Genomic DNA, 12,136 nt, shown 5'->3' on the forward strand with positions numbered 1-12,136 from the left:
TACTTTAGGGGACTTTTTATCTTTGATTTTATTAAACTGGCTAATATTGAAATAAGGTACATTTATTAATTCAGTCGCAAAAGTATTCAGTACAAAAGATAGAAACACAAACAAACCTGACGGTTTATTGACTATCATGGAGAACTGGGGAAAATATAAAAGTACTAAACAAAAGATGAAAATCACCCATAATCTCACTACTCACGGAGCAGTAGGTGTACTCAATTCATTATTCAACCAAACTTAAGTTAAATTGCTATTCAATTGCAATTTAGTTTTCAGTCGATATCTGTAGCTTCCAGAGATAGGGCATAGTTAGTTTATGTCCCTCTATGCCCCTCGATTCAGTATCTAAAGAAGTATAAATCTGGTAGGAAATACAAAAGTCTTAGGGAGGCACCTGTGGCTCAAGGAGTAGGGCGCCAGCCCCATGTATCGGGGGTGGCGGGTTCATGCCCGACACTGGCCAAAACTGAAAAAGAAAAATACGAAAGTCTTACTGGTGTTTGTCTTTAGAGGCAGAAATCATAGATATTCCCTTCTCTCTTTTCTGTATCTTAACAAAATTCTAATGGCAGAAAGAGAAACACTAAGGGTTTTTTTGTTTGTTTGGTTTTTTGTTATGTGTTACAATAATAGGGAGTTCTACTTCCAACTCTGCCAAATATACAAACATCTACTAGCAAACAAAGATATTTGTACAACCTGTTCTTGAAAACTGGCAGAAATCACCATCTCTGTCCTTCAGCACTTTGGCGTCTACCTTGAGTTTGTCAGACTTACTATGAGGCAGTCACAATGACATCCTGAAGGGAGGATCTGCCGTCCTGGCCAGATGAGGTGACAGATTCCCCAGGAAGTGGGAGGAATGTGGAGTACTAGAGCTTGGATGCTTCTCTGATTTTATATAGGTCACTGGGCTTTCCAGATTTTTATATTTTGTTCATGAAAAAGTAAGAGAGGCCTGTTTAATTTTGGATTATTTTAAGCAAAATTCATTTCACCAGTAAAAAAAAAAAAAAAAAGAAAACTTGTTTCTGATGCTCATTAACAAAGTTACTGGTATAGTTTTCAATAATAATTTTTGAATTTCCTGAGAATCTCTTCAAGTGTGGATTCCTAATAAGGGTATTTCAGATGCTATTCAGCAGCCCCTGAGGTGTAGACTAACATTATTTTATGTGCCCATATCTCACACTATCTTACAGTAAAATATTTTGTGTGTCACATAAAAATATATTTTAAAAATAGAACTGCTTTTTTATATTTATATTTACCTTTTTTCACTTTAAATGTCTTAAAACTTAATGTGACAGCCTTTGCGAAAAAATGACTAAATCTCACATGCAAAGCTAATGTGAAATTGCAACACATTTATTTCTCAGTGGCAGAAAATGAAGAGAACATTTTCAAAGAACTTAAGTATTTTTTCCAAATTCTCACAAGAGCAAGAACATTGTCCTATTTAACCACACAACTATTTCCACACACAAGAAGTTTTACGTGGATAGAAATTGTTATTTGTATGGAGTTCATATTCCAATTTCACCAATTTGAATTATTCTCAAAATCTGAGAATCCTAGAATCAATCAAATTTTCAGATGTTTTCTTCACTTGCTGTGTTTCCTCATGATTAGATTCTTCAGGGAAGAATTCTACCAAGGTGACATTGTGTATTTCCCTTAATATTTCACAAGGAGACACATAATATGACTTTATGTCATTGTTAGTGGTCATCGGTTTGATCACTTGGTAAAGATGGTGTCTGTCAGATCTCTCTATTTTAATTGTCCTGCATATCCTTTGTAATTAATTAGTAATCAGTGAGGTAGTGCTTGAGACCATGTTAACATCCTGTTCCTCCACATCTTTCACCCAATGGTTTTTAGCATCCACGGATACATCTTACCTGAATCAATTATTTACATTGGTGTTGTAAACTGATGATATTATTATTTTGTTTTTCTACCTTTTAGTAGTCATTCTTCCAAAAAGAAAGCTCCTTTTTTACCCTTGAACTTGTATATGAATTTATGTATTTATTCATGGTAATGATGGCCTTTTTTATTTCTTAAGTGTCATAATCCATTGTTTTGATTCCTGTTGATATTAAAATGATCCCAAATTTGTCAGTTTTTAGTGCCTACAAGATACTGCCTGTGTCTTGACATCTGTAGCTCAGAGGCTAGGGCACCAGCCACGTACACCAGGGCTAGTGGGTTTGAACTCAGCCCGGGCCGGCCAAACAATGACAACTACAACAAAAAAATAGCTGGGCATTGTGGCAGGCACCTGTAGTCCTAGCTACTTGGGAGGCTGAGGCAAGAGAATCACTTGAGCCCAAGAGGTTGCTGTGAGCTGTGATGCCTCGGCACTCTACTCAGGGAAACATGGTGAGACTGTCTCAAAAAAAAAAAAAAAAGAAAGAAAGAAAGAGAGAGAGACTGCCCCTGTTCTTTCTACATATCCCCATCTTTCTTCCTACTTCCTTGCTTTCTGACATTCCATGAAAATACCCCTTTTTCATTACTACATTTCTTTATGTGGTTTGGTCTATCTGTGAGCTTTGTATTCTTTTCCACTGATCTTTCTATCCATGAATCAGTGCCACACTGTTTTAATCACAAAAGCATTACAGTATGTTTTAATAAGTGGGAAGGCACTGGTAAAAGGACAAAGCTCATGTTAAGTGTTCTTACCCCCTCCCACACACACATACAAAATGATCAAAAGGGCCCAATAAAACTTTTGCAAGTGCTGAACATGTCTATTACCATGATTAGAGTGATGGTTTCACAGGCATCTGCATATGTTCAAACTTATCATCTTGTGTACATTAAGTATGTGCAATTTTTGTATATCAACTTAATCTTCAATAAAACCAATTTTAAAACACCTGGTAAGGCCACTCACCCCTCATTTTTCTTTCTTTTTCTTAGAATTCTCACAGCTATTTTTATTTTCCATATAAATTTTAAAATCTACTTGACTAGCTCCATAAATCAACTTTATTATTTTTACTGTGACTGTAATAAATTGATTGTTAAGATGGAAATAAATGATAGCTTATAATATTTATTCATGCTATGCAAAACCAAGAAAAGTCTCCAAACATACTCAAGTTTACTTTTGTATCTTTCAATATTTTATTTTTCCTCATAAAGATTTTACACGTAGCCTGTTACATTTATTATTAAATAATTTTTTCTCTTTCTACTAATGCAATTGTAGTTCTTTCTCCCATTACACTAAAAAGCTATTGTTTGTGTATACAAAGGCCTTTGATGCTTTGTGTTTTAATAGTCTATTATCTTACTTTTTTATTGTTTGTGTAATCTCCATTTAGTTTAACACCAGCTTTAAGACTGTTAATGTGTGTGTGCATGTAGAAGAATCTGTCAGTTCCTATTTATTTAGTGTTTTATTTATTTATTTTTTTCTGAGACAGAGTTTCTCTATGTCACCCTCAGTAGAGTGCTGTGGTGTCCCAGCTCACAGTAACCTCAAACTCTTGGGGTTAAGTGTGCTCTTGACTAAGCCTCCCAAATAACTGGGACTACAGGTGCCCACCACAATGCCCAGCTATTTTTTGGTTGTAGTTGTCATTGTTATTTGGCAGGCCTGGGTTGGATTTGAACCTGCCACCTTCTGGTATATGTGGCCGGTGCCCTAGCCACTGAGTTATGGGTGCTGAGCCTTATTTAGTGTTTTAATAGGAATATCGTTCAGTTTTGTCAAAGAAAATTTTACCATCTATGAAGCTGATCCTGTAATTATCTACTGAGATTTACAAACATGGTAAATTATGTTAGTAAATAACTGATTTTTAAATCATCCTTACTTTTTTAGAATAAACGTCACTTGGTCATGACGTTTTATTATTATGACAAGTTCTTGGGTTCTATTTACTCATATCTTATTTAGATTTTTGCCTCCATGTTCACAAGTGAGGTTGATCTGCAGTTTATTCTTTGCACAATCTTTATGTGGTTTAGGTGACAATGTAATTCTCATTTCAGAAAAATATACCGTGGCTTTTCTTCTTTTTTTTTTATACTCAGAAATGATTTAGGTAGCATTGAGAGTACATAAGATCTTTGAAAACTTAGGAGAATTCCCCTGTGAAATCTGGGCCTAGTTCTTTTGTAATAACTTTCTCTGCTTATTCTGTGGAAAATGGAAGCTTATGTGGTTATGCAAAGCCCAATGTTCCCATTGCCAATAGCTTTACTCTTCTCTGCAGAGTGCGTAGTTGTATACACGTAATCTCACAATTCAGCTCATATGTTGTCATCCCACCCCATGCTCAATAGCACCCCTAATCTTAGTCCTCCTAATGCTCCCCCTTCCTTTAAAGATATAGGGCTCATTCTGTGGTTCAGGCCAGAAGGCAGTGGGGCAATCACAGCTCATACAGCCTCCAACTCCTGAGCTCAAGCGATCCTCCTTCCTCAGCCTCCCAAACTTTCAGGACTATAGCCATGAACCACTATGCCTAGCTCCTACTTTTTAAATAAATTAAATTAAATTATATTTTATATTTTGCTGTTACAACATTATGTATACGTGTATGTCTTACAAATCCGATCACTATTCTGTTGTAGCATATTTTATGGAGGGTGCTCTTTTCTCCAGCTTCTCAAAGACACTGATTTAATCACTACTTCTTCAAACCCCAAAACATCGAGTAGCCCTTGGTAGATATTTAATAAATATGTTTTGAATAATAAGATGGAAGGAAGGAAAAGAAAATAATAAAATTCTCTCCAGTGGAAACCTCTATTAATGAAGAATGTAGACTCTAGGCTCACTGGCTGGTCTGTGACCCTGGCAGGTTACTTTCTGAGTTTTGTTCTCTAAGCAAAATATAATAGGGGTTTTGTGTTCAGGATGTTTATAAAATTTCTAGCAGTAAGTATCATATGTGCTTGACAGATAATACTTTTCCTTCCACTTCTCCCCATGGGAAATCCTGCTTTTCAGATCTTAGGACAAGTCTTACAGAAATCATGAGGGAATGGCTCTCACCTGTACAAACGCACAGGGTCCTGCCTGCCTACAGTAGTTCCCTTTGAAGTTGCCTGGGTGGATGAAATCCTCTAGTTCAGGTGAGTAACTCCAAGAAAATGCAGAAATGTGTTGTACGTGTGAGATTTTTACACATAGCATTTGTTTTACGGAGTTCAGTTTGTATCAGTTTAATGTAGTTAGGAAACATGTATTCTACTGGAGGAGAATATATTGCATTCTTAACAATTTAGCAGTCCTCATACCTGGGCTTTCTTCCCAGTTCTTGTGCTATTTCCCCAGATAGAAAATTAATTAAATGGCCTTTGGCCATAACTCTTTCCCTTGAGTTAGCTTTTCTCTCATTTAAAGTGTAGAGATGGGGACGGGGGATTTAATTAGCCCAATGCCTGGCACATTGCAAGCACTCCATAAATGTTTGTTGAGTCTTAGACTCACCTTTAGATGAAGGTCACTTTTACTATTACTGTTCATTTATGGGCATATCAATAATTCCTGTGTTGATAATGTTGACAATCAACAAGGACTTCAAGGGAGCATTAATGTATAACCCACAGGAATGGATCATGAGAATTCAGAATTTTGACAACTCACCTACTTTGAGCATATTCACTATTGGTCTAATGTTCTAAGGCTTTGATTTTACGCATAAATTTCTGGACTGTAAAATAGTGAAGAAGTGCAGCAACTATGTGGATATTTTTGCTGCGATGAGAGAGAGTGTGTGTGTTTAAGCCCAGACTAAATATAGAGTCCCCATTCTTTCTGTAAGCTACTTAAGAGAAAGGATGTTATCTTACATTTTTTAAATCTCTCCAGCAGAAGTTATTACTGCTAGTTCAGTCCCAAATCTACTTATAAATTATGAAAAGTTTAAAATCTTCTTTAAAAAATATTTTCCCTGAAATCATGTTTGTATTGACCTTCCCTGAAGCCCTTGCCATGCTCGATACTTCTCACCGATGACATCTGCAGTGACGACGGCCGTGCACAAAAGAGCTTGAGTAAATACGCACAGGGCTGATATTTTATTGAGATGGATGCAGCTCTAATTCGTAATCATAATTTAATTTTTAAGTAAAAATCTGATTTTCCAATGTCCTTCCCTTAAGGCTGGCTCATTAGAGGCCCAAAGCCTGTGTGAATTTACACAGCTGCTTTGAGGTTTTGCATATTTCCTTGGTTTAGGGCCTTTGATTGTTTTTTTTTTTTTTTTTTTTGAAGGGTACTTTTACACTGAAATAAAACACAACTATTAACACTAGCCTCAGGGGAAAAAGAAACCAACAAACCTACAGCTTAAAATGTTTCACTACTCTGCCTTTAAAACCTTGCACATTCTTTAGAAGTTTCAAAAATAAAGGCTACCCCCTGCAAAAAAAAAAAAAAGATTGAGAACAAACTGTTAGGATGTCGGAAAGGCTAGGAGAAGCGCAGGTGTTACTAAGAGGAGGCTTCCTCTTGCATGAAATGGTGCCTCCTTGACAGCATTATTTCAATGTATTTGAATCCTTTCTTTGGCATGGGCGCCTCTCCATTGCCACATTGCCACAAGATGCAGGCCGTGTAAGAATATTTCTGTATGGTACCCAGCCAGAAGTGAAACGAGTTGCCCACTGACAAAGAGGCCGTTTATAGAACATATTCATTCACGCTGGTGTGACAGCAAGGCAATGCCAAGAAGCCGCTTCTCTGTCCCTTGCGTGGTGCGGCTCTGACCCGGAGGGCTGTGTACACATCTTACGCCAGGGAGGTGGTGAAAGCCCCACTCCTGATACCAAGGACATCTGGAGGAAGAGACAGTCATCACTGTGAGCTTTTCAATTACTCCTGGAGACTAAGTGTGAGACGTGGTAGTGCAGGATAATTGGATTACACAGAAGGCGACAGAAGCCATCTGGGAGCCATGGGTAGGCTGCTGAGTGCCAAAATGAACATCCTTATTAGACGACAGTTCTCCTACCATGTGTAGTTTGGTCAATTTGAAAGATGAGTTGATTGTTTTTAGACAGTGCTGCAAATAGGCAGAGACTTGGACTTCTCCTTGGCTGTGTGAGTAATTACTATCTCATACTTAAATTAGAAACATGGGTTTTTGGTTAGGAGGTCTTGAGATTGTTTCCAAAGAATGCTGCTGCATTCACATGGACGTGGCCTGGCCTCTCTGGCTCATTCACAAGGGCCACAGACTTCCGGAGAAAGAAATCATTAATCCCTTCCACATCCTGGCAAAGGAATATAAAAATTCTGATTTTCTGTTAGGAAGCGAAAGCGTTCCCATGCTCCAAAATACAGTCAGTGAAATGTTTTCAAGAAATGCTAGGCGGTGGTATTGCAGCTCTGTGTCTCAGTATCCCCAGGCTCTAGAGCCAATCCTCCACTTAGCACAATGCATCACCCCACCATCTTTCAACTCGCACCAGCTTACGGGGGAATTGACCTGTGCTCTGCATTCTTTATCTTCTCAACCTCCATAAAGAACACCTTCTGCAATCCATGCCCCCACACATAAAAGCGCAGGCCTGGGAAGGGTGCAGGAGTGTCAGCAGCAAGTCCAGGGCTTTCCTTTGGCTACATTACTAACTTTGACATTCATAACGCACATGAATAATGTTGTTGAAACTGCAGGGGGGTCCCAAACTTAGGTCCATGTACTTGCCACACAGATCACCAATTATTGAGACAACAAGGATTGCAATGGAAGAAAGGGATTTTTAATAGGAAAGATGTCTTGTTGGGAGAATGGGAGAAGCAGCCTCAAATCCACCCAACCCACCACTATCAGAGAATGTAGGAACTTGAAGGAGGAGCCATGTGCATCAGGGCAGGTTGTGGTTTAATTAACAAGGGACTATGTGGGGACTGGCCAGTCTTGGTGTCAGAAAGTCTGCCCAGGGCCCTTACGATTCTCAGCTCATTGTCTTGGAGAAATTTCACCTTTCCTGGAAAACAACTCAGAAAGGTTTTTAGTTAAAAATTTCAGAGTTCTGGCCATCATGCCTTACAGGCCTGAGAACCTAAAACATGAGCAAGAAGAGAATTATACAAACATGTAAGGGTCAATGAATTTGTTCATAGAACCGGCTACAATACCACCACCAACAGTCTTTTATTAAGATACCTTAGATGACTCCCTTAATACGTGGCTGACCTGGTCTCTGATGCTTGTATTTTAGGTTCTTACAGAGAGGGGCTCTTCTGCTTGCCAGTAACTTTGCAGCAGCTCCTAGTGTCTGTTGCAGATGTTGGTGTATGGTGGACCCTCAGTAAATGTTGATGGTCCAGAGTTCATGCATTGCCCTCTGTGCCGGCCTGTTAGTCTTTCCCCCTAAAGAGGGCAGGGAAAGCCCAGCAAAGGAGTCACAGCCCAGCAAAGGGATAGAATATTTGTTCTATTCCCAACACATAGAGAGTGCTTTGTATACAACTCAGATTCCTGCTGAATTATTCAGTTAAATGGTAACTACCCAAAACTTATCCTCTCAGGAAGTTGGCACTCTACACTGGGAACCTATATAAATTTTATTCCAACAACTCTACTGGATAAAATATTGAAAAGTCCTAGTTTTCCATAATTATACTGGAAAAATTTGGTGGCCAATACAGTATATTGGCTGGAGATTGTGTGTGTATGTGTGTGTGTTTGTATCTACAATAACCATCTCTCTCTTTTTTAATATGACTAAGCTCTATTGTGAGACCAGGGCATGTGCACGCGGGCACACACACGCACACACACACATTCAGCAGCTCCAATTCTGTTTTCCATTTTGTCACTACATTGATGACAGATACACATGTATGCATTTTATACGTATATGTGTGTGTATACATATCATATATATATTCATACAACAAACCAATATATTAGGTAAGAAATAAAATACATGAAAATCTTCCTGTTCTGGTCTTGAACACCTTGAACACCTCATGCAGTCCTCCCACCAAGGCTTCCCAAGGTGCTGAGATTATAGGCATGAGTTACCAGACCTGGCCAAAATCTTCACATTCTTAAAATTCTCCACTGTGCTCCTTGACTTTCATCATGTTTTACTGTATTTTCAATCCTTTTGTATAATTTATATCCAGAGTTATTCTTTTTTAAGACCTCACTTTAGTTACTTCCCCCAGGTAGAGACATTCAGAAACCACAAGATATTAAAGAAATATTTCAAGATATTAGTACATAACTTAGAATGTCTTCCCAATAAAATCAAAGGAGAAGACAAGTTCAGATCCACAATTACTAATTCTAAATCTTTGGGTCCAGATAGGTTTCTAATTTCAGAAAATTTTGCATTTTAGTTAGATAATAGCACCCATACAATGTACAAATGCCCAAGGGGTCTAGAATTTAGCTCCTACTTAAATATTATTTCAAAAGCAAAATAAATGAATATTTATTCCAAGTGTGACAAATAAAAATTAAATAACTCTATCAATTTGGTTTTGCAAGCAAATTCATTCAGGTTAAATTAGGTAATATTCTGCCACCAAGGATTATAAACATCATTTCCACAGCTCTTTAGATTTTTAGGGTCACAGATATGAAACTATGGACAAACGGAGATTTAATCATAAAAATCTACAAATCGGTGCTGGTGACAGAATTTCTGTTAAGATGAATAAAATTTAGACTAAAGCTGCTTCTGTGCAAAACACACTGCAACCTAACTTAGTATGTAAATAAACTGCATACTATCTTACCAGTATATTTTATGGTCTCGCCCTATTGCCTAAACTAGAGTACAGTAGCTCAATCATAGCTCACTGTAACCTCAAACTCCTGGGCTCAAGTGATCATCCCACCTTAGCCTCCTGGGTGGCTGGGACTACCATCCTAGCTCCAGTGCCAGGCCAAGAGTGTATTCTTGTAAAGTAGCTGAGCCATAGCCAATCACAGCAGCCAAGCTTCAGCCAATCACTACAGCAAAGCTTTAACCAATTGCAGGCTGCCAACTGATCAGAATTTGTCCGTATTCAATAAATTCTCAGTTGTACTCAATCAAGATGTTTCTGGGCTGGGCCCAGTGGCTCCTAACTAAGTTGTCTGGGAATCTGTGGTGGGAGGATCACTTGAACCCAGGAGTTCAAGGCCAGCCTGGGCAACATAGTAAGACTCCATCTCTAAAAAAGAAAATTAGCTGGGCATAGTGGCAACATCTTTAGACCTAGCTACTTGGGAAGCTGAAGAGGAACAATCATTTGAGCCCAGGAGTTTGAGGCTGCAGTGAACTGTGATCTGCCACAGCACTCCAGCCTAGGAGACACAGCAAGACCCCCATCTGAGGGAGCGGTGGAGCTGTTTTTTTATGTTGTTTCTTTTTTCTGTCTATAAATACTGCCTGATCACATTGCTGGGTGGAACTCTCTGAACCTCTTCTTGTTCCAAGGGATGCCCAATTCATGAATTGTTCTTTGTTCAAATAAACTCTGCTAAACCTAATTTGTCAAATGTTTTTCTTTTAACACTTCAGATGCAATTTTTAGTGCTATGGTAAGGATAAAGATGCTGCTTTAACAAAGTCAAATTATCCACAAGAAATGGAAAAGTAAAATTTCTTTGCCCTCAGTGCCAACATGAAATGAAACCAATTTCCCCTAATGCTTTTTGCTCCTTCTATTATAGCTGGCTTTGCTTTGGAAGGCTAGTGGTGTATATTTTTAGTTTTACTGATTCTCTCTAAACAGTTTCTCCCTTTCAGGGCCTTGTACCACATCTGTTGTTCAGTGCCTTTTTGAAATTAAAATATTCTATAGGATATCCTTAAATCATGAAAAATGAAGGACAAACAGACTATTTTATTTCAGGAAATAAAAATCAAAGTTGGGGTAATATTTTTTTTTAATATCTCCCTTTTTTTGTTGTTGTTGTTGGGGATTCATTGAGGGTACAATAAACCAGGTTATACTGATTGCATTTGTTAGGTAAAGTACCTCTTGCAATTGGGGTAATTTTTTTTTTTTTTCCTATTTACAGCCTTAATAGAATTTCCTTTAGGTTCAGGCCCACAGTAAAGAAAAGATACATATACACACCCAAAGGCACACACTGATTTCTCTGTGTCATGTTTGTTGAGTAATAAATTATGTTGCAAAAGATAAAGGCACAGAAAGGGGCAGTGGCCCTGTCAAAAAACAGTTGGGACGGATGATTAGATATGAATATTAAACCCTTCCTAGGTAGTAGTTTTCACACTCCTCCTGTAAACCTAAACCAGGGCTACTAATAACTTCAAATATGGACACTTGAGTTTCAGCATCTCATTTTACCTACTTTAAGTCAGTTGACCATGTGCTGTGTCTTATACTCGGCATTACTGGATGAGGGGACATTAAGAAGATATAGTTGGTGAGTATGTACATTGCATCAGCTTGGAATGAAGTTGGGAAATAAATATGCAAGTTAGAACAAATTCAACACAGTGATGACTGAGTAAAAATGGATCCTGAATGATTAAAGTTAAAGTACTAATTCAAAGAAGGTGAACCGGATGTTTAGTAGGAAGAGAATATAAAGTGGTGGGGAGGAGGTGGAGGGCATTCAGATGAGACAAACAGAGTACAAAGGGAGTGAGAACAAGCCAGCGAGATCTGCTTTACTAGAGAATGAGGAATAAGCCTAGCATGGAGGGAGCTGGGGGAGGGGGCAACCTTGATTTGCTAGAGGCCTGGAAGGACGAACGGAGCATTGCATGTGGGTCATTTTTGGAGATACAGGAAAACCAAGAAATGTAAAATCTGCATGGACAGAACAAATGAGACCCTCCTGGCAACACTGGTAAGCTGAGCAAATGGAAACTTGACCTGGTGAATCAGAAGTCAAACTTTCTTGGAAGTCAAACAATGGACCCTAACAAAGTTGGTCTCAAAACTTTCATAGTGACTGACATATTTTGATTCACAATAAAATAGCACTGTACCTGAGCCGCAAGGACAAAGACAAAATCAGCCTAAAAATTTTTTTAGATAGCAATATAGAGTAAAAGACAATGAAGAGGATAGATGTGGGTTTTTTCTTTTGCAGTTGTTAGCCAGGGCTGGGTTGGAACCCACCACCTCCAGCACATGGGGCCAGGGCCCCACTCTTTTGAGCCATAGGCACTG

The sequence above is a fragment of the Nycticebus coucang genome, chromosome 5, assembly GCF_027406575.1.
Source record: "Nycticebus coucang isolate mNycCou1 chromosome 5, mNycCou1.pri, whole genome shotgun sequence".
NCBI lineage: Eukaryota > Metazoa > Chordata > Mammalia > Primates > Lorisidae > Nycticebus > Nycticebus coucang.